At 44.1% G+C, this 19,517-nt stretch overlaps 1 protein-coding gene across 2 annotated transcripts in view; it reads left to right on the top strand.

Annotated features, from left to right (window-relative positions):
• The window catches only part of ttbk2a (tau tubulin kinase 2a), a 290,578-nt gene that overhangs the window by 146,270 nt on the left and 124,791 nt on the right, over window positions 1–19,517 (top strand). The gene's annotated exons all lie outside the window — the stretch shown is intronic.

Here is a 19,517-nt window from a genome sequence, read left to right as displayed (position 1 = left end):
AGGAGGCAGGGCCACTATTTAGAACTGGCCACAATTTGATGCCACTGGGATTGTCACTCAACCGGATGGCTAATGTGGGAAATAGTCATTTTGCTTTGGTGAAGTAAGACTAAATTTCTAAGCTTCAGGTTAATGCAAATTTCTGTGGAAAAAGTGAAGAAGCTAGATACATTGTTCAGAGTAGAAGGGAATTTTAGGCTTTATTTTGTGTCAGGAAATGGCACTTTTTAAAAGTTATCACTTTTGCACTAATTTATGTTAATAACATTTCTTTTAATGATTTGAATGGGTAAAAGCAGACAAAGAGTGATAAGGCACCAGCAAACCTGCTCTATCCAGACAACACTGTAACCTTATGCACCATTCTCCTACCTCCTAACAATGTTATCTGTAGAGAGCCAAACAAACAAAATGATTTTTAAAAAACTGCCATGAACTCAGGAAAAGCTCTTGTCATGTAAGCCCCCAACTGCCAAGAATGAGGAACATTAATTTTGCCACATGGACATTAAATTTCAAATTGTTGCTGGGAAGAAGAGAAGGCCTGTTACAAGTACTGCCAGATCTTGGCTGGAAAAAAAAGGTATTTGCATAATAACAGACAGTGCTGGGAAAGGACAAAGGACCATTCCCTGACATAAAAAACACAGAGCCAACACATAGTCACATGACTAACCTCCTTGGCACTCTGGGGGTTTCTGAATTGTAGTGTTTGAACTGAGAGCCTGCAGAAAGCTGCTGGCTCCTGGATTGAAAAGACCTCTCCTGACTGGCTCGCCACAGCCTCTCCTGTCTGCTCCCATCTCTTTTTCACAGAACACCAAAACCCATTGAAGACACATGAACCCCAAGAGAGAAAAGTCTCCTTCAATAAACAAGGTTTAAGAAGAATACTGGGTCCCAACGAAAAGCAAAATCTACTGACAATCAACGACTGTACAGTGAGCTCGAAGACCCATAACAACAACTCTTCAGATATTGCCTCAAACTTTTCCACTTTATTTTTATTCTGCTCTTTCTGTCCCTATCTGCATGTGTGTATTGCTTATGCATGCTAGCATGGGCACGTCGTGTATCCATAGGTGTTAACCGAATTAGAGTTTAAGTTTAATAAATTTCAACTTTTCGTCTTTAAACCTGAGAAAGCCTGTTTGTGCTGGTTTCTTGGCCTTATAATTGGAAAGTGGTGAACAAGGATTCGCCAAGGGGGAGCTAAAAACATGGTGTGTTTAAAATTAAACCCTGTTGTGGTAAGACCAGGTGAAGGCTGAGATGGACCCTTAGACAACTTTCTCACCTGGTCATAACACTCTGGTAAATTTCTCTTCTCAAGGCAATGAAGCAAACTCCAGAAGACTGTTCGTCCTTAGCACCTCAATGTGACAACTACTGATTTGTTTTTAACTGGAAATGTCCTCCTCATCCTGTTAAAGGACTGTCTTGACTCTATACCCAAGGCACGTTTAGGCATATTGTTCCAGACAGTAGTGACTAGCTGCAAAAGGAACATATTAACAGGAGTAGGCGATTTAGCCCCTCCAGCCTGTTCTGAGAAATACTTCCTTCATGCTAAAACTTTATTTTTTCCCTTCATCATTTTAAAAACCTCAATCAGAACCCTTCCAACCTTGTGTTTCCCCAAAGTACACGGTCCCAAGTCTAGATTTATATATTTATCCTGAATGATAAGGACTTGTAAGGTTAAGATTCATCCTCTAGTATACCTTTTTTATTCATTTCACGGGGTGTGTGTGTGTTGCTGGTAAGGCCAGCATTTGTTGTTCATCCCTAATTGCTCTTGAGAAGGTGGAGGTGAGCTACATTCTTAAACCGCTACATTCCATCTGGTATGGGTACATCACAGTGCTGTTAGAAAGGCAGTTCCAGGATTTTGATCCAGCAACAGGGAAGGAACGGCGATACAGTTCCAAGTTAGGATGGTGTGTGATTTGGAGGGGAACTTGCAGATGGTAGTATTCCCATGTATCTGTTACCCTTGCACTTCGAGGTGGAAGAGGTTTAGAAGGTGCTTTTGATTAAGCGTGGTGAGTTTCTGCATTGCATCTTGTATATGGTACGCACTGCTGCCACTGTGTGTCAGTGGTGGAGGGAGTGAATGTTTAAGGTGGTGGATGGGGTGCTGATCAAGTGGGCTGCTTTGTCCTAGATGGTGTCATGTTTCCTGAGTGCTGGTGCAGCTGAACTCATCCAGGCAAATGGAGAGTATTCCATCACACTCCTGATTTGTGCCTTGTAGATAGTGGGCAGGTTTTGGGGAGTCAGGAGGTGGGTTACTCGCTGCAGAATTCCCAGCCTCTGACCTGCTCTTGTAGCTACAGTATTTATGTGGCTGGTCCAGTTTGGTTTCTGGTCAATGGTAACCCCCAGGATGTTGATGGTGGGGGGTGTAGTGATGGTAATGCCGTTGAATGTCAAGGGGAGATGGTTAGATTCTCTCTCGTTGGAGATGGTCATTGCCCGTCACTTGTGTGGCACGAATGTCACTCGCTACTTCTCAGCCCAACCCAGAATAATATCCAGGTCTTGTTGCATATGGGCATAGACTGCTTCCAGAACCTTGACAAATCTAAACATTATATTCCAAATGCAGATGTATCAGAACGTTTGGTACATTTTTCTATGTTAAAGGTAGAAAATTTGTAATTGTATTCAGTACACTTTATTTTGTATGCTGTGGTTCTAGCAACACAGCCTAAAACCCTATCTGCTCTCTCTGTAACCAATTCACATTGCACTGTAGCAAGTAATCGTCTATTATCCTCTGGATTTATTAACTTTAACACATGCTATAAATATGTCTCAGTTTCCTAACTTCAAGTATGTAGTATTAGCATCTTTCCACATTAACAAATATATGCCACACAGTGGCCCATTCACCTAACTTGGCTAAGTCAGCATGAAACCCCTGGTTTTGATTTGGATTGTTAACTTCATGCACATTTTTGTGTCATTAGTGAATTAAGGATAGTTCCAGTTAAACCGTCCTTTAAATTAATCATGAAAAATGATTTCCTCTCACTTCCTCTCTGAACCTTCTATGTTCAATCTAGTTCTCACTTGTATTATGAACATGATATCTGTCACTGTCATGCAGGTCCCCCTCCTGCCAAGAATGAGGCACATTAATTTTGTCATGAGCATTGATTTTAAACTAATACTAGAATGAGGGGAGGACTTGTTGAACAGATCAGTCATGGCTGGAAAAGATATTTGCATATTAACAGACAGTGTTTGGAAGGACAAAGCAGCCATTCCCTGACATTCAACCCACAATGGACTGTTGATCACCAGACGTTGAAGGTGGAGGAGCTCGCATTCCAGGTTGACTGCTAAGATGGTTGAATACACAAACTGACATGGTCAAACTAGCTAGTCACTTGACTAACCTGCTGGGCAACCTGGGATTTTTGAATTTGTACAAACAGTTTGGGGAGAAAGCTGTTTGCTCCTGGACTGAGAAGATTTCTCCCTTGTCTGCTCACATCTCTTTCTCACAAGGCTCTGAATCCATTGAAGACACATGAAGCCCAAGAGAGAAAAGTCTCCTAGAGCGAGCAAGGTTTAAGAAGAATACTGGGCCCCAATGAAAAGCAAGATCTACCTACAATCAAGGACTCTACAGTGAGCTCGAAGAACCGTAACAACTACAACTCCAGATATTGCCTCAAACTTTTCCACTTTATTTTTCTTCTCTTTTCTTTCTGTATTTGCATGTGTGTATCGCATATGGATGCTAATGTGGACGCTTAGTGTATCGGTAGCCATTAACCGAATTAAATTTCAACTTTTCTTCTTTAAACCTGAGAAAGCCTGTTTGTGCTGGTTTCCTGGCCTTATAATTGAAAAGCGATGAACGAGGATTCGCCAAGGGGGAGCTAAAAAAACACGGTGTGTGTTTAAAATTAAACCCTATTACTCTAAGACCAGGTGAAGGCTGAAAGGGACCCCAGATCTCTTTCTCACCTGGTTGCAGCACATTTTATACTTTTGTGTTGCGATTAGCATTCCCCATGAGAAGGGGCAGGAAATTTGTTTAAATCTTTTAACAGTAATGGTTAAAGCAAGCCATTTGCTCATTATTTTACCTTCTGTGAGCATTGGTTAGTAGATCCAAGAATGTGTTGCTGTGGCACGAGTGACTGCTTTCTTTCTCTGGTAATGGAAGTAAAAGGTTTGGTGGTCTTTTGAAAGTTGATATTTGGAGTTAATTGGGGATTTGCTGTGGAAACTGAAACCTAAACTAGATTTTCAGTAGAAATCTGTTGGGAATCCTCCTTAAAGATAATTTGGGTGGAAATTTGAATGTAGGGTCAAGCAATAGTCTTTTGGATTTCTCACACTTGCCCCTCCTTTAATGGTATGATTGGTTTTTTTTTTCAGAATAAAAAAAGTCAACGTATTGATTGTGGAGTAATGTTACTGCAGAATGGGTCTTCAGCATTAAATATTAATCCAGATATGTATCTGGTGATATTCAATACTTAGATGCTGAGCTTTGACTATTATATTGTACCTTGAAAAGTTGCTTTTGTATTGGCAAAAAATGCCAGGAACTAATTTCATTTGTACCAACTGGTTTTACTTTACAATATTGTGTACCAAAGGTTCTTGATTGATTCTTTCCTTTCTTCACATTCTAAAAAGGGCAGATTTTGTGATTCAAAACTGACCCAAATTTAAGAAATGGGATTTGTTTCTGTTCCTTTCCTACCCACCCCTACCCCTGAAGTACTTTTTACCGATCTGCTGAATGCACAGACTTTGTATGAGGTATAGTTTCACTGGTGCCTCCTGCTCTCTAATTCGACATTGTGTGACAGGAGGATGGCTTCTGAGAAATAGAAAGCTCACACTGGTGTGTCTTCAAAGTTGGAGTGAAGGCCCATTGTTGAAGAGAATATATGTGTTGGAGAAGCCTCTGTTCCCTCTTAAAAATTGAAGAGACTGAAGCCATCGTCTCATTCCCTGCCACATAGAATGTACTCTGTGTGGGATCCTCAATGTCCATCACCAAAAGTGGCTCGATGGCACCACTACTGACTGAGCTGGCCAAGTCCTAAAGGATGTAGCTGCTAGACTGGGTCTGCAGCAGGTGGTGAGGGAACCAACAAGAGGGAAAAGCCTATTTGACTTCGTCCTTGCTAATCAAGCTGTCGCTGATGCATCTGTCCATGACAATATTAGTAGGAGTGACCACCGCAGAGTGTTTGTGGAGACGAAGTCCTGTCTTCACATTGAGGATACCCACCATTTGTGTTGTGTGGCACTACCACCGTGCTAAATGGGATAGATTTCAAACAGATCTAGCAATACAAAACTGGATATCCATAAGGCACTGTGGACCATTGGAAGCAGCAGAATTGTATTCAACCACAATCTCTAACCTCATTGCCTGGCATATCCCTCCCACTGTCTCATTACTACCAAGCTGGGGGATCAACCCTTTAATGAAGAGTGCAGGAAGGCATGCCAGGAGCAGCACCAGGCATACCTAAAAATAAGGTGTCAACCTGGTGAAGCTACAACACAGGACTACTTGCATGCCAAACAGCAGAAGTGGCATGCGATAGACTGGGCTAAGTGATCCCACAACCAACAGATCAGATCTAAGCTCTGCAGGTATTTCCTGTACACAAAAAGCAGGACAAATCCAACCCGGCCAATTACTGCCCTATCAATCTCTCGATCATCAGCAAAGTGATAGAAGGGGTCGTTAACAGTGCTATCAAGCAGCACTTGCTCAGCAATAACGCGCTCAGTTTGGGTTCTGCCCGGGCCATGCAACTCCTGACCTTTATTGCAGCCTTGGTTCAACATGAACTCCAGAGGTGAGAGTGATTGACGTTGACCTCAAGGCAGCATTTGACTGAGTATGGCATCCAGGAGCCCAAGCAAAACTGGAGTTGATGGAATCAGGAGGAAAACTCTTTGCTAGCTGGAGTCATACCTAGCACAAAGGAAGATAGTTGTGGCTGTTGGAAGTCAATCATCTCAGTCCCAGGACATCACTGCAGGAGTTTCTCACGGTAGTGTCCTAGGCCCAACCACCTTCAGCTGCTTCATCAATGACCTTTCCTCCATCATAACGTCAGAAGTGGGGCTGTTTGCTGCTGATTGCACAATGTTCAGCACCATTCACAACTTCTCGGATACTGAAGCAGCCCATTTCCAGATGCAGCAAGCCCTGGACAACATCCAGGCTTGGGCTGACAAGTGGCAAGTAGCATTCGCTCTACACAACTGCCAGACAATGACCATCTCCAGCAAGAGAGAATCTAACCATCTCCCCTTGACATTCAGTGGCATTACTATTGCTGAATCCCCCACTATCAACATCCCAGGGGTTACCATTGACCAGAAACTGAAATGGACCAGCTATATAAATGCTGTGGCTACAAGAGCAGGTCAGAGGCTGGGAATTTTGCAGCGACTAACTCACTTCCTGTCTCCCCAAAGCCTATCTGCCATCTACTCTCCACTTGCCTAGATGGGTGCAGCTTCAACAACACTCAAGAAGCTTGACACTATCCAGGACAAAGCGGCCCACTTGATTGGCATCCCATCCACCACCTTCAAAGTTCACTCCCTTCACCACCAACACACAGTGGCAGCAGTGTGTACCAAGTACAAGATGCACTGTAGCAACACAACAAGGCTCCTTCGACAGCACCTTCCCAAACCCACAATCTCTACCACCTAGGAAGATAAGGGCAGCAGAAGCATGGGAACACATGCAAGTTCCCCTCCCAGCCACACACCATCCTGACTTGGAACGATGTCGCTGTTCCTTCACTGTTACTGGGTCAAAATCCTGGAACTCCCTTCCTAGTAGCACTGTAGGTGTCCCTACACCACATGAACTACAGCAGTTCAAGAAGATGGCTCACCACCACCTTCTCAAAGGCAATTAGAGATGGGGCAACAAATACTGGCCTAGCCAGCACCAGATCCTGCTCATGTACCATTATGTCCTTGCTGACCTTTATTGGCTCCCAGACCCTTGACGCCTCCAGTTTTAAAATTCTCGTCCTTGTGTTTAAATCCCTTCATGGCCTTGCCCTTTACTACCTCTGTAACTTCCACCATTCCTACAGCCCTCCCAGTAGATTCTGTTCCTTTGATTCTGGCCTCTTATTCATTCCGCTTCTCTTCATTCCACCAAGGGCTCCAATACTTTCAGCTGTCTAGGCCCCACGCTCTGGGATTACCTCCCTATGCTGTTCCAGTTCAATTCGCTCCTTTCAGGCCCTCATGAAAACCCACCCCTCTGGCCAAGCTCCTACTTGGACTCTGTGTCCATTTTCACCTTATTACTTATTTGTGAAGTGCCATCGGAACATTTTCTATGCTAAAAGTGCTGTATAAGTGCAAGTTATCGTATTTCATTCTGCATCCAACCTAATTGATGCTGACACTGGGAATTGAGAATTGTTCCATTACAAGGTAAAAGCTATCAAGGAACGAAAAGGCCACTCAGCCCATTGGATGTCCCTTCAGTACCCTGGCTATCTCAGCTTAGCATCCAACCATATTTTGAACAAAAGTAATATTTTATGCCCTATCTTGCTTTGCATGTTGTAAAACATTTGCCACACTTTGAATAATTACAAAGTTGTCTGTCAATTTTAACTTTATTTTTCACTAATTTAAATTTAGATCCTTTGGTCCTATTAGCTTAGGTTACTTTAAATAGACTCTAGGTTTACCTTACCACTAACTAATATTTTATAAACCTTGTTGAGGTCCCCCTGCCACCCCACTGCCTTCTGTCTGGACTTCAGCACTCGAGCCTCTCTGCTCTTTATTCTGTTTCCTGCACATGGGATTAGGACTACTGCTTCTGTGGAGGATAAACACCAACATGGACTATAAGGGCCAAATATACCTGATTCTAGTTGTACTTTCCATGTAATTTTTTTTCTTATAGCTCATCCCCTTTATGCTTCTCTCCATTATCTGCAATGCGTGTACTACCTTAGGGTGACATGGTAACCAGGATTGACTACAGCAAGTCCATGTGTGGTCTGGCCAATATATTGTCAAACTTTAACATGACATCTGTTTCAGACCCCAGTACTGACTTCCCTCATTCTAGTGAGCATGAAAAATTGCCCAACTGCTTAATTGGAGAAAAATATTGAATCGTAATAGTATCCCTATGCAGTTATTTATATAAAGTCTGAATTCAGCACATCCACTCTATTAACAAATTTCACATTTAGACAGGATTATATTAATTGCTGAAAATAATACATTATTTCAGTAAGTTGTATTGCATCAAGCATGTGAAGGAGATAGAGAGAAAACAGGGAACTACAGGCCAGTTAGCCTAACATCCGTCGTTGGGAAGATGCTGGAAGCTATTATTAAAGAAGTCTTAACATTGCACTTGGAAAAGCATTGTATGATTAGAACAAGTCAGCATGGTTTTACTAAAGGGAAATCCTGTTTGACAAATTTATTAAGAGTTTTTGAGGATGTAACTAGTAGGGTAGATAAAGGGGAACCAGTAGTTGTAGTGTATCTAGATTTTCAAAAGGCATTCGATAAGGTGCCACATAAAAGATTAATAGGCAAGATAAGGGCTCATGGTGTTGGGGGTAATATGTTAGCTTGGATAATGGAAGCAGAGAGTGGGCATAAATGGGGCATTTTCAAGTTGGCAAGCAGTGAATAGTGGGATACCTCAAAGGCCTCAGCTATTTGCACTCCATATTAATGACTTGGATGAAGAGACAGAGTAATGTATCTAAGTTTGCTGATGGAAAGGTAGGCTATGGGGAGGATATAGAGAGGGTGCAAGAGATATTGACAGGTTAAGTGAGTGGGCAACAAGATGGCAAATGGAGTATAATATAGGGAAGTGTGAAGTTGTTCACTTTGGTAGTAAAAACAGAAAAGCAGAATTTTTTAAAAAGGTGTGAAACTGGTAAGTGTTGATGTTCAGAGAGACCTGGGGTTACTCCTACAAGGAACGCACAAAGTTAACATGCAGGTGCACCTGGCTATTAGGAAGGCAAGTGGCATGTTCGCCTTTATTGCAAGGGGATTGGAGTACAGTAATAAAGAAGTCTTATTAAAATTGTACAGGCCTTTGGTGAGACTGCACCCGGAATACTGTGCGCAATTTTGATCTCCACATTTAACAAAGGATATACTTGCAATGGAGGCAGTGCAGCAAAGATTTACTAAATTGGTCGCTGGGATGAGGGGGTTAGATTAGAGATACAGCACTGAAACAGGCCCTTCGGCCCACCGAGTCTGTGCCGAACATCAACCACCCATTTATACTAATCCTACACTAATCCCATATTCCTACCAAACATCCCCACCTGTCCCTATATTTCCCTACCACCTACCTATACTAGTGACAATTTATAATGGCCAATTTACCTATCAACCTGCAAGTCTTTTTGGCTTGTGGGAGGAAACCGGAGCACCCGGAGAAAACCCACGCAGACACAGGGAGAACTTGCAAACTCCACACAGGCAGTACCCAGAATCGAACCCGGGTCCCTGGAGCTGTGAGGCTGCAGTGCTAACCACTGCGCCACTGTGCCGGTTGTCTTATGATGAGAGGCTGAGTAAATCAGGCCTATATTCTTTGGAGTTTAGAAGAATGAGAGGCGATCTAATTGAGACATACAAGATTCTGAAAGGGCTTGATAGGGTAGATGCTGAGAGATTGTTCCCACTGGCCAGTGAATCTAGAAGATGGGGACACAGTCTCAGGATAAGGGGCCAATCATTCAGGACTGAGATGAGGAGAAATTACTACACTCAACTGGTTGTGCATCTTTGGAATTCTCTACCCTAGAAGGCTGTGAATGCTCCATCATTGAATACATTAAAGGCTTGGATAGATAGACTTTTGGTCTCACAGGGAATCATGGGATATGGGGAGCAGGCAGGAAAGTGGAATTGAAGCCCAAGATCAGCCATGATTGTATTGAATGGCAGAGTAGGCTCGATGGGCCATATGGTCTACTCCTGCTGCTATTTCTTGTGTTGTTGTGTTCTTGTGCTATTGTATAATACCATTAAAGGCACTGCTGTGCAGCCATTCGGAGAAATCAATATGAATTATATAGAAAGATTATATCTGAGAAAGAAAGCAGTACATAACCAAGCCAGGAGGATTGGGCTTTTTGGAGGGTACATGTGATGTGATAGCTAATGGATAATGGTGGCCGTGACTTTGGGGAGTAGCGATAGTCTGACGAAATCTTCAACCTGTACAGCACAGAAGGAAGCCATTCGACTATAGCACCCATCTTGGTGCCAGCTCTTCAACTGGAAGTCCTCTGATCCCTGGAACACTTTCTTCACCCCTACCCCCCCCCCCCCCACCCCCCACCCCTCCACCACGCTCCCCACCCCCACCACCTCTAGTTTTAATTAATGCTGGCAGTTATGTGTGGTGCGGTGGGGAAAATGTTCTCACTACAAATAAGTGAGGGTGATGTGACTTTGGAGCAAGAGTAATTAGCTTTTCAGTACATATGGTTTTCTTTCCACAAAGGATCCTTGCAGAGTTAATCTAGGATGCAAGGTGTTTATTTGCAAATTTTTCCTTGTGGTGCAAGGAACTTAAAAGTAGAATTCTCTGAACAAATTGAAGGCTAATCATATTTATATCTGGTAATTCGCTGCAGAAATCGATCTATCTAATTTGGAATTATTTATACTTGAAAGTATTTCAGAATTCAGTATTTGGGATGCCAGTCTTTATAACAATTCCTTTACTATTCTGTTTCCATTTCTTCCAACAGCAGTGTGTAGTGATCATTCACTCTTTTTGTTGTAGATCTCTGACTCGCAAGTCAATGTCACACAGTTCTAGAAGATGCTTATTGGAAATATTTTTAAATAAGGTTGTGTTTAATGCAGCAGTCAAAGAGAACGCTGTCAAATGCTGCAGTAGTCATCTTTTACGTACTCCAGTCAGGCTGTCCTGCTGCAATCATTTGTTGTGGTTTTGCAGTTTGATGTCTCCTGGAGCTAGCAGTGTATAATGATATAAGTGCTGATGGTGTCAGTTGACAGGATTGTCTTCTCCCAGCTATCCCTCATGCATTTGTTTTCAAACGTTTCTCAGGAGCCGAGGGGGAAGTGGTGGCGATGGTGTAGTGGTAATGTCACTGGACTAGCAATCCACAGGCCCAGGCTAATGTCCTGCAGACATGGGTACAAATCCTAACGTAGCAGCTGGTGGAAACAGCAATGTGGTTGACTCTTAAATGCCCTCTGAAGTGACCTAGCAAGCCACCCAGTTGTACCAAACTGCTAGAGAAGAGTCTAAAGAAGAGTTGTCCAACCTTTTCACGTGAAGGGCCATATTAGAATTTTTGTCTTTACATAGGAGGTTGGTTAGACAATTTCAGAAAGAAAAAGACATTGTCATGCAAGCCCCCACCTGCCAAGAATGAGGCACAGTAATTTCGCCACATGGACATTAAATTTCAAGTTGTCGCTGGGAAGAAGAGAAGGCCTGTTACAAGAAATTGCCAGGCCCCTGGAAGGACATTTTTGCATAGTAACAGACGTTGCTTGAAAAAAAGGACCAGTCCCTGCTCCTAGTACACAGAACAGGCGTGGTCAGACCAGTTTAGTCACATGACTAACTGGCTGTTGCAGAGTTTGAACTGAGAGTTTTAAATTGGAGAAACAGATTTTGAAGAAAGAAAGCTCTTGGCTCCTGGACTGAAGCAGACCTCCTCTCCTCCTGTCTGCTCCCATCTCTTTGTCACCAGCTTTGGAATCCATTAAAAACACATGAACCCCAAGAGAGAAAAGTCTCCTACAGTGAACAAGGTTTAAGAAGAATGCTGGGCCCCAACGAAAAGCAAGATCTACCGACAATCTACAATTCCACAGTGAGCTCGAAGAACCATAACAATTCTTCAGATATTGTCTCAAACTTTTCCACTTTATTTTTTTCTTCTGCTCTTTTCTGTCCCTATCTGCATGTATGTATCGCGTATACATGCTAGTGTGGGCGTGTCGTGTATCGGTAGCCATTAACCGAATTAGAGTTTAAGTTTTAATAAACTTCACTTTCACTATCCAAGGGGGAGCTCAAAACACGATGTGTTTAAAATAAAACCCTGTTACCGTAAGACCAGATGAAGGCTGAGAGGGACCCCTAGACACCTTTCTCACCTGGTCATAACATTAAAAATGTATCTTACTATTAATCAAAACAACAACAAATGTGCACTTTTGTGAAGAAGCTTTAAATGAGAAGATTAGTTTATTGACTTACTTTCTCAACACTATGTTGGACACTGATTTAGTGAGGTACCTGGAATTGTTTTGCTTGCACAAGTAGTCAATGCTTGCCCGCACACTTGTTGTGATGTGGAGAATTCCTATTAGATGTCTATCCGTCAGGAATAATCTCTTGCACACTCTCTCTCTCTCTCTCTCTCTCCTCTCTCTCTCTCTCTCTCTCTCTCTCTCTCTCTCTCTCTCTCTCTCTCTCTCTCTCTCTCCACCCCCTTCTCTCTCCACCCCCCCCCATCCCCTCTGTGTACCCCTCTCTGAGTCATCCTCGCTCTCTCTGCCCCCTCTCTCTCTCGCTCTCTCTGCCCCCTCTCTCTCTCGCTCTCTCTGCCCCCTCTCTCTCTCGCTCTCTCTGCCCCCCTCTCTCTCTCTCTCTCTCTGCCCCCTCTCTCTCTCTCTCTCTCTGCCCCCCTCTCTCTCTCTCTCTCTCTCTGCCCCCCTCTCTCTCTCTCTCTCTCTCTCTGTCCCCCTCTCTCTCTCTCTCCGTCTGTTCCCCGCTCTCTCGCTCTGTCCCCTTCCCCCTCTCTGTCCCCTTCCCCCTCTCTGTCCCCTTCCCCCTCTCTGTCCCCTTCCCCCTCTCTGTCCCCTTCCCCCTCTCTGTCCCCTTCCCCCTCTCTGTCCCCTTCCCCCTCTCTGTCCCCTTCCCCCTCTCTGTCCCCTTCCCCCTCTCTGTCCTCTTCCCCCTCTCTGTCCTCTCTCTCTCATACCCCTTCCCTTTCTCTCTGCCCCCTCTCTCTCTCTCTTCTCCCACCCCTCTCTCTTTGTTTCCCCCCTCGCTGTTCCTCTCTCTATCTCTGTTCCCCATCTCTCTCCCTCTTTCTCTCTCTCTCTTCCTCCCCCCTCTTTCTCTTCCTCCCCCCTCTTTCTCTCTAACAGTTCTAGAGAGTGGAAGCGCCAAGCACAGCAGCTTTGTGGTTGGTCAGTTTTTTTTTTAAAAAACGTCATGCTGTCAATTTTACAGCTGACAAGTGTTAATATGGGGAACAGTGGTTTCTGAACTTTGGACAGATTCAGGGTTTTCCAGCAGCAACTTTAAAAAAAAAAAGTCGGAACCGGCCAGAAAACCCCGAATGTGTCCGAAGTTAGGAAATCGTTGTTCCCAATGTTAGCACCTGTCTACTGTGAAACTGACTTGTGATCTTTTTGTTAAAAAGCCATTCTGGAAGAAGACAGTGGAAAATTTCTCATCTCTGAAATACATCCGTGGGCCGGATGGAAATCTTTGATGGGACGGATCCTGTCACATGGGCCGTATATCGGACAACCCTGGTCTAAAAGGGATGAAACCGGACGGACCACCTGGTAGCGACCTAGGCACCGGAAACGACAATGGCAAACCAGCACTGTTGACCCTGCAAAGCCCTCCTTACTAACATCTGGGCTCTGGTGCAAAAATTGGGGGAGCTATCCCACAGACTAGTCAAGCGACAGCCTGTCATAGTCATACTCTCGGAATCATACCTTACAGGCAATGTCCCAGACACCAACATCACCATTCCTGTCCCACCGACAGGACAGACACACCAGAGCTGGCTGCACAGTCAGGAGGGAGTTGCCCTGGGAATCCTCGACATTGACTCCGGACCCCATGAAGTCTCATGGCATCACGTCAAACATTGGCACAGAAATCTCCTGCTGATTACCACCTACTGTCCTCCCTGAGCTGATGAATCAGGACTCCTCCATGTTGAACAACATTTGGAAGAAGCACTGAAGATGGCAAGGGCACAGAATGTACTCTGGGTGAGGGACTTCAATGTCCATCACCAAGAGTGGCTCAGTACCACCACTACTGACTGGGCTGGCTGAGTCCTAAAAGGACATAGCTGCTAGATTGGGTCTGCAGCCGGTAATGTGGGACCAACAGGAGGGAAAAACTTAATTGACCTCATCTTCACCAATCTACCTGTTGTAGATGCATCTGTCCACGACAGTATTAGTAGGAATGACCACTGCACAGTCCTTGTGGAGAGTAGGTCCCATCTTCACATTGAGGATGCCCTCCATTGTGTTGTGTGGCACTACCACCGTGCTAAATGGGACAGATTTCGAACAGATATAGCAACTCAAAACTGGCAACCTTGAGGTGCTGTGGACCATCAGCAGCAGCTGAATTGTAATCAACCACAATCTGTAATCTCATGGCCTGGCATATCCGCCCACTCTATCATCATCAAGCCGGGGTTCAACCCTGGTTCAATGAAAGGTGCCGGAGGGCGTGCCAGGAGCAGCACCAGGCATACCTAAAAATGAGGTGTCAACCTGGTGAAACTACAACACAGAACTAGATGCATGCCAAACAGCAGAAGCAGCATGCAATAGACAGGACTAAGCAATCCCACAACCAACTGATGCGATTTAAGATCTGCAGTCACGCTGCATCCAGTCCGGAATGATGGTGGACAATTAAACAAATAACAGAAGGAGGAGGCTCCACAAATATCCCCACCCTCAATGATGGGGGAGCCCAGCACATACGTGCAAAAGACAAAGCTGAAGCATTTGCATCCATCTTCAGCCAGAAGTGCTGAGTGGATGGTCCATCTCTCAGCCTCCTCCTTTGGTCCCCAGCATCACAGATGCCAGTCTTCAGCCAATTTGATTCAAGCAACGACTGAAGGCACTGGATACTGCAAAGGTTATGGGCCCTGACATCATTCTGGCAATAATGTTGAAGACTTGTGCACTAGAACTGGCCATGTCCCAAGCCAAGCTGTTCCAGTACTGCTATAACACTGGCAACTGCCAGACAATGTGTAAAATTACCCAGCTATATGCTGTACACAAAAAGCAGGACAAATCCAACCCAGTCAGCGACTGGCATACTCTAGATCATCAGCAAAGTGATGGAAGGTGTCGTTGACGGTGCTATCAAGTTGCACTTACTCAGCAACGACCTGCTCACTGACTCTCAGTTTGGGTTACGCCAGGGACACTCAGTTCCTGACCTCATTACAGCCTTTGTCCAAACATGGACAAAAGAGCTGAATTCCAGAGGTGAGGTGAGAGTGATTGCCCTTGACATCAAGGCAGCATTTGATCAAGTGTGGCATCAAGGAGCCCTAGCAACAGTGGAGTCAATGGGAATCAGGAGGAAATGTCTCCACTGGTTGGAGTCATATCTAGCACATCACTGCATGAGTTCCTCAGGGTAGAGTGCTAAGTCCAACCATCTTCAGCTGCTTCATCAATGACCTTCCCTCCATCATAAGGTCAGAAGAGGGGATGTTCGCTGATTGTACAATGTTCAGCAACATTCGCAACGACTCAGATACTGAAGTAGCTCATGTACATATGCAGCAAGACCTGGACAACATTCAGGCTTGGGCTGTTAAGTGGCAAGTTAAATTTGCATCTCACAACTCCATCAAGAGAGAATCTAACCATCTCCCCTTGACATTCAATGGCATTACCAACACTGAATCCCCCACTATCAGCATCCTGGGGGTTACCATTGATCAGAAACTGAACTGGACCAGCCAACTAAGTACTGCAGCTACAAGAGCAGGTCAGAAATTGGGAATTCTGCAGCATGTAACTCCCCTCCTGTCTCTTCAAAGCCTGTCCACCATCTACAAGGCACAAGTCAAGAGTATGATGGAATACTCTCCACTGCCTGGATGGGTGCAGCTCCAACAACACTGAAGAAGCTCAACACCATCCAGGACAAAGCAGCCTGCTTGATTGTCACCCCATCTGCCACCTTCAACATTCACTTCCTCCACCACCAACGCACAGTGGCAGCTGTGTGTGCCATCTACAAAATGCAGTGCAGCAACTCCCCCCAAGGCTCCTTCGACGCCACCATTACCACCTGGAAGGACAAGGGCAGCAGATGCATGGGAACACCACCACCTGCAAGTTCCCGTCCAAGCCTCACACCATGCTGACTTAGAACTAATTCGCTGTTCCTTCGCTGTCGCTGGGTCAAAATCCTGGAACTTCCTTCCTAACTGCACTGTGGGTGTACCTGCATCACATGGACTGTAGCAGTTCAAGAGACAACTCACCACCACCACCTCCACACCAGTTAGGGATGGGCAATAAATGCTGGCCTGGCCAGCAACGCCCACATCCCATGAAAGAATTAAAAAAAAAGAAATCTTCATTTGTGACGCTGGGGAAGTATTCCAGTTGTATTGGCCATTCCAACCTTAGCCATAACCTTGCAGAATATAGTTTATCTTGACTGTATTGTAAGGTATTTTCATTAAGGGTTCTATTGTACTTCATTTTATTGATCAGCAGTAATTCTCTGTACAACTGAATGTCCTTTATTTATCCCCCTTTTATCCTGCCCTATATAGTGGGCGTTGAGCTCTAAATGCCTCGTCTTTGATGTTGTGTATCCCCTTGATAAAAATGCATGTCAAGCAAGCAGAAATGACCTTCAGAATGATCTTGTGCAATCGAGTGTAGATAGTAGGAAATAGAACCTGTATTCATAATTAATGCATGTGAGGTTTAAATCTTCTGCTGTGACCAAAGCTTTTGCTGCGTATTTAATTAGTCCCTCAAATTTGCATAAGTATTTTTTTAAGTTAAAATTTTGACAACAGTGCATCAGCATTTCTGCAGTAGTTTGAATATTTTTCCTGTTTCCAATGGGAGAAATAATTGTCTATGCCCTTCTGGTTAGACACAGGTGAAATTCTTTTGATAATTTTCTTGCAGTTAATCACAAGCTATGACTAACAAACATTAAGTGAAACTTTATGCTGTGCAAGAATGATCTGTTATGAAAAGTTCTTCACCAGTATAAACCTTTTTCCTACTTCTCTCAGTACTTGGTAATTTGTTGTGAAGAAATTTGGCAATGTATAACCTGCAGCATTTTGCCTTGAGTGGATGAGAAGAACTGTTGTTCCTCCTTGAATGCTTATGACTTAATGGCTGGGTTCCTCAGTGGGTAAGCAAGCTTTAGCAGGGTACTCTTTCAGAAATGCCCTATAGTTGCCTATTGTTTGGAGTAGCATTTTATAAACATAGGAACACAATGTGAACATGAAAAGGATATTAGGTCCCACAGACCATGCAAAATTATCGACCCAAACCAGCCAGCTAATTCAACAACCATTGCCAAAACCTCATCAAGCCCCACATTTTTCCCCTACTTCAACCACTAAGATAATCTAGGATAATTGCAGGAAATTAATCCAGCATCATTATCCATGCTGTGGAACTAAGGCACCTTTCCTCCATGGGTATACAGTGTTTTCGTGGCATTTCCAGATTGGGGTGTAGTACAACCAGATGCAGAGGAGAGCTCCCTCTTCTCTACCTCAACATTGTTCTCTGATCCAACTTCAGAAGAGCAACTCACTGCACCCGGGTTGATTTTCCATTTCTCACACCAACCATCCTTGTGGACTAGCTGATCGAGATTGCCAACACGTTAGCGCTGTAGGCCCTTTATCCACTGGTTAGACAGTGACTGTGTAAACTCTATTCATGTCAGACTGTTGTAAAAAAAAAAAAGAGTTAATGCCCTTAATCTGGGGCTTTTCCAAAATCCCAGAAATTAAACAACAGTAAATCTGATCTACTCTGCCATCCAGTTACACCTAAAGAAATTATACCAAGGCTCAAGGTTTAGCCTAAAATCCCTCAAACAGTGACTTTCTCACATTAGAAAATGTTACAGTACTCTCCAGGTAGGGTGCAAGTAGAAGCACTGTAGCTGATAAAAGGAATACTGCTCAATTCTGCCCAGTGTCCCTCCATCTATTATCCGTATGAGGATCCCCACTATTTCTGCAGCTTTTCTCACCCAGAAAATGATGCCTCCACTGCTTCTGGATCACCAGTCAACTATTTCAGGGTCTGCTGCCAGACTCCTATCCAGCTGTTCTTGAACATCTATGGATAGCACTTGTGTAATTAAGTTTTAATCTATTTTGTATCTTAATTTATGTAACTCAAAGCTAGCCCTGCTGTTTTCACTTATTTGACCATCTTCTAGATAGAGTAGAAGTCCCAAGAATGCATCTTGCTCGCCAATCAGTATTTTGTTCTGAATACTGGTGAGAGTGATGGTTCCTCTGCGGAGTGCAGCCAGAACCAAGTCCTCAGCTGTGTGGGGGGCAAAACAATAGTGATAGGAGATTCTGTTTCTGCAGGCACAGACGTGAATCCAAGATGGTATGTTGCCTCCCTGCTGCCAGGGTTAAGGATTTCACTGATTGGTTGCAAGGGAGGGAGGGTGAAAAACCAGCAGTCCTGGTCCATATCGGTACTGCCGACATAGGTAGAAAGAGTGGTGAAGTCCTGGAGGCAGATTTTAGGGAGCTGGGAAAGAAACTAGCAAGCAGGACCTCAAAAATAGTCATCTCCAGATTACTCCTGGTGCCATGTGCTAGTGAATATAGAAATAAGAGGATAGAGCAGATGAATCTATGGTGGGAGAGATGGTGCATCAGGGAGGGCTTTAGATTCTGGGGATATTGGGAACAGTTCTGGGGAGGTGGGACCTGTACGGGTTGCACCTCAACAGAGCTGGGACCAGTGTCTTTGCAGGGGGTTTGCTAGTGTTGTTGGTGAGGTTTAATCTAAGTTGGCAAAGGGATGGAAACCAGAATGTAACATGAGAGGAAAAATAAGGTGCACAAATAATTTGAAGAGAAAGATAGCACTAGACTGAGAAATAGTAAGGTATTAGGTGGGGTCAGAGTAATAGGGAATGCAATAAGGTGTAAATTAAGTTTACAGTGCATGTATGTGAACACACACACAGTGGTAAATGAGGTTGGTGAGCTGCAAGTGCAGATAGCCAAGGGGGAATATGATGTTGTGGTGATAACGGAGACCTGCCTCAAAAAAAGGGCAGGACTGGGTACTAAATATTCCTGGATATGAGGCGTTCAGGAAAGAAAGGAGATGGCTTAGCAGTATTGCTTAAGAAGAATATCACAGTGTCGGAGAGAGAGGATGTCCGGGATGGATCAAGGGCAGAATCTGTGTTCTAACGAAAGGTCACTGACCTGAAATGTTAACTCTGCTTCTCTCTGCACAGATGCTGCCAGACCTGCTGAGTATTTCCAGCATTTCTTGTTTCTTTTTCAGATTTCCAACATCTGCAGTATTTTTATTTATCAAAGACAGGATCTGTTTGGTTAGAGCTAAGAAACAGTAGAGGTACCATTACACTAGTGGGTGTATAGGCCATCAACTAGTGGGAAGGATATTGAGGTACAAATTTGCAACAAAATTAT

This window comes from Heterodontus francisci, chromosome 9, assembly GCF_036365525.1.
Source record: "Heterodontus francisci isolate sHetFra1 chromosome 9, sHetFra1.hap1, whole genome shotgun sequence".
Taxonomy (NCBI): domain Eukaryota; kingdom Metazoa; phylum Chordata; class Chondrichthyes; order Heterodontiformes; family Heterodontidae; genus Heterodontus; species Heterodontus francisci.
This window is presented reverse-complemented; position numbering and strand designations above follow the sequence as displayed.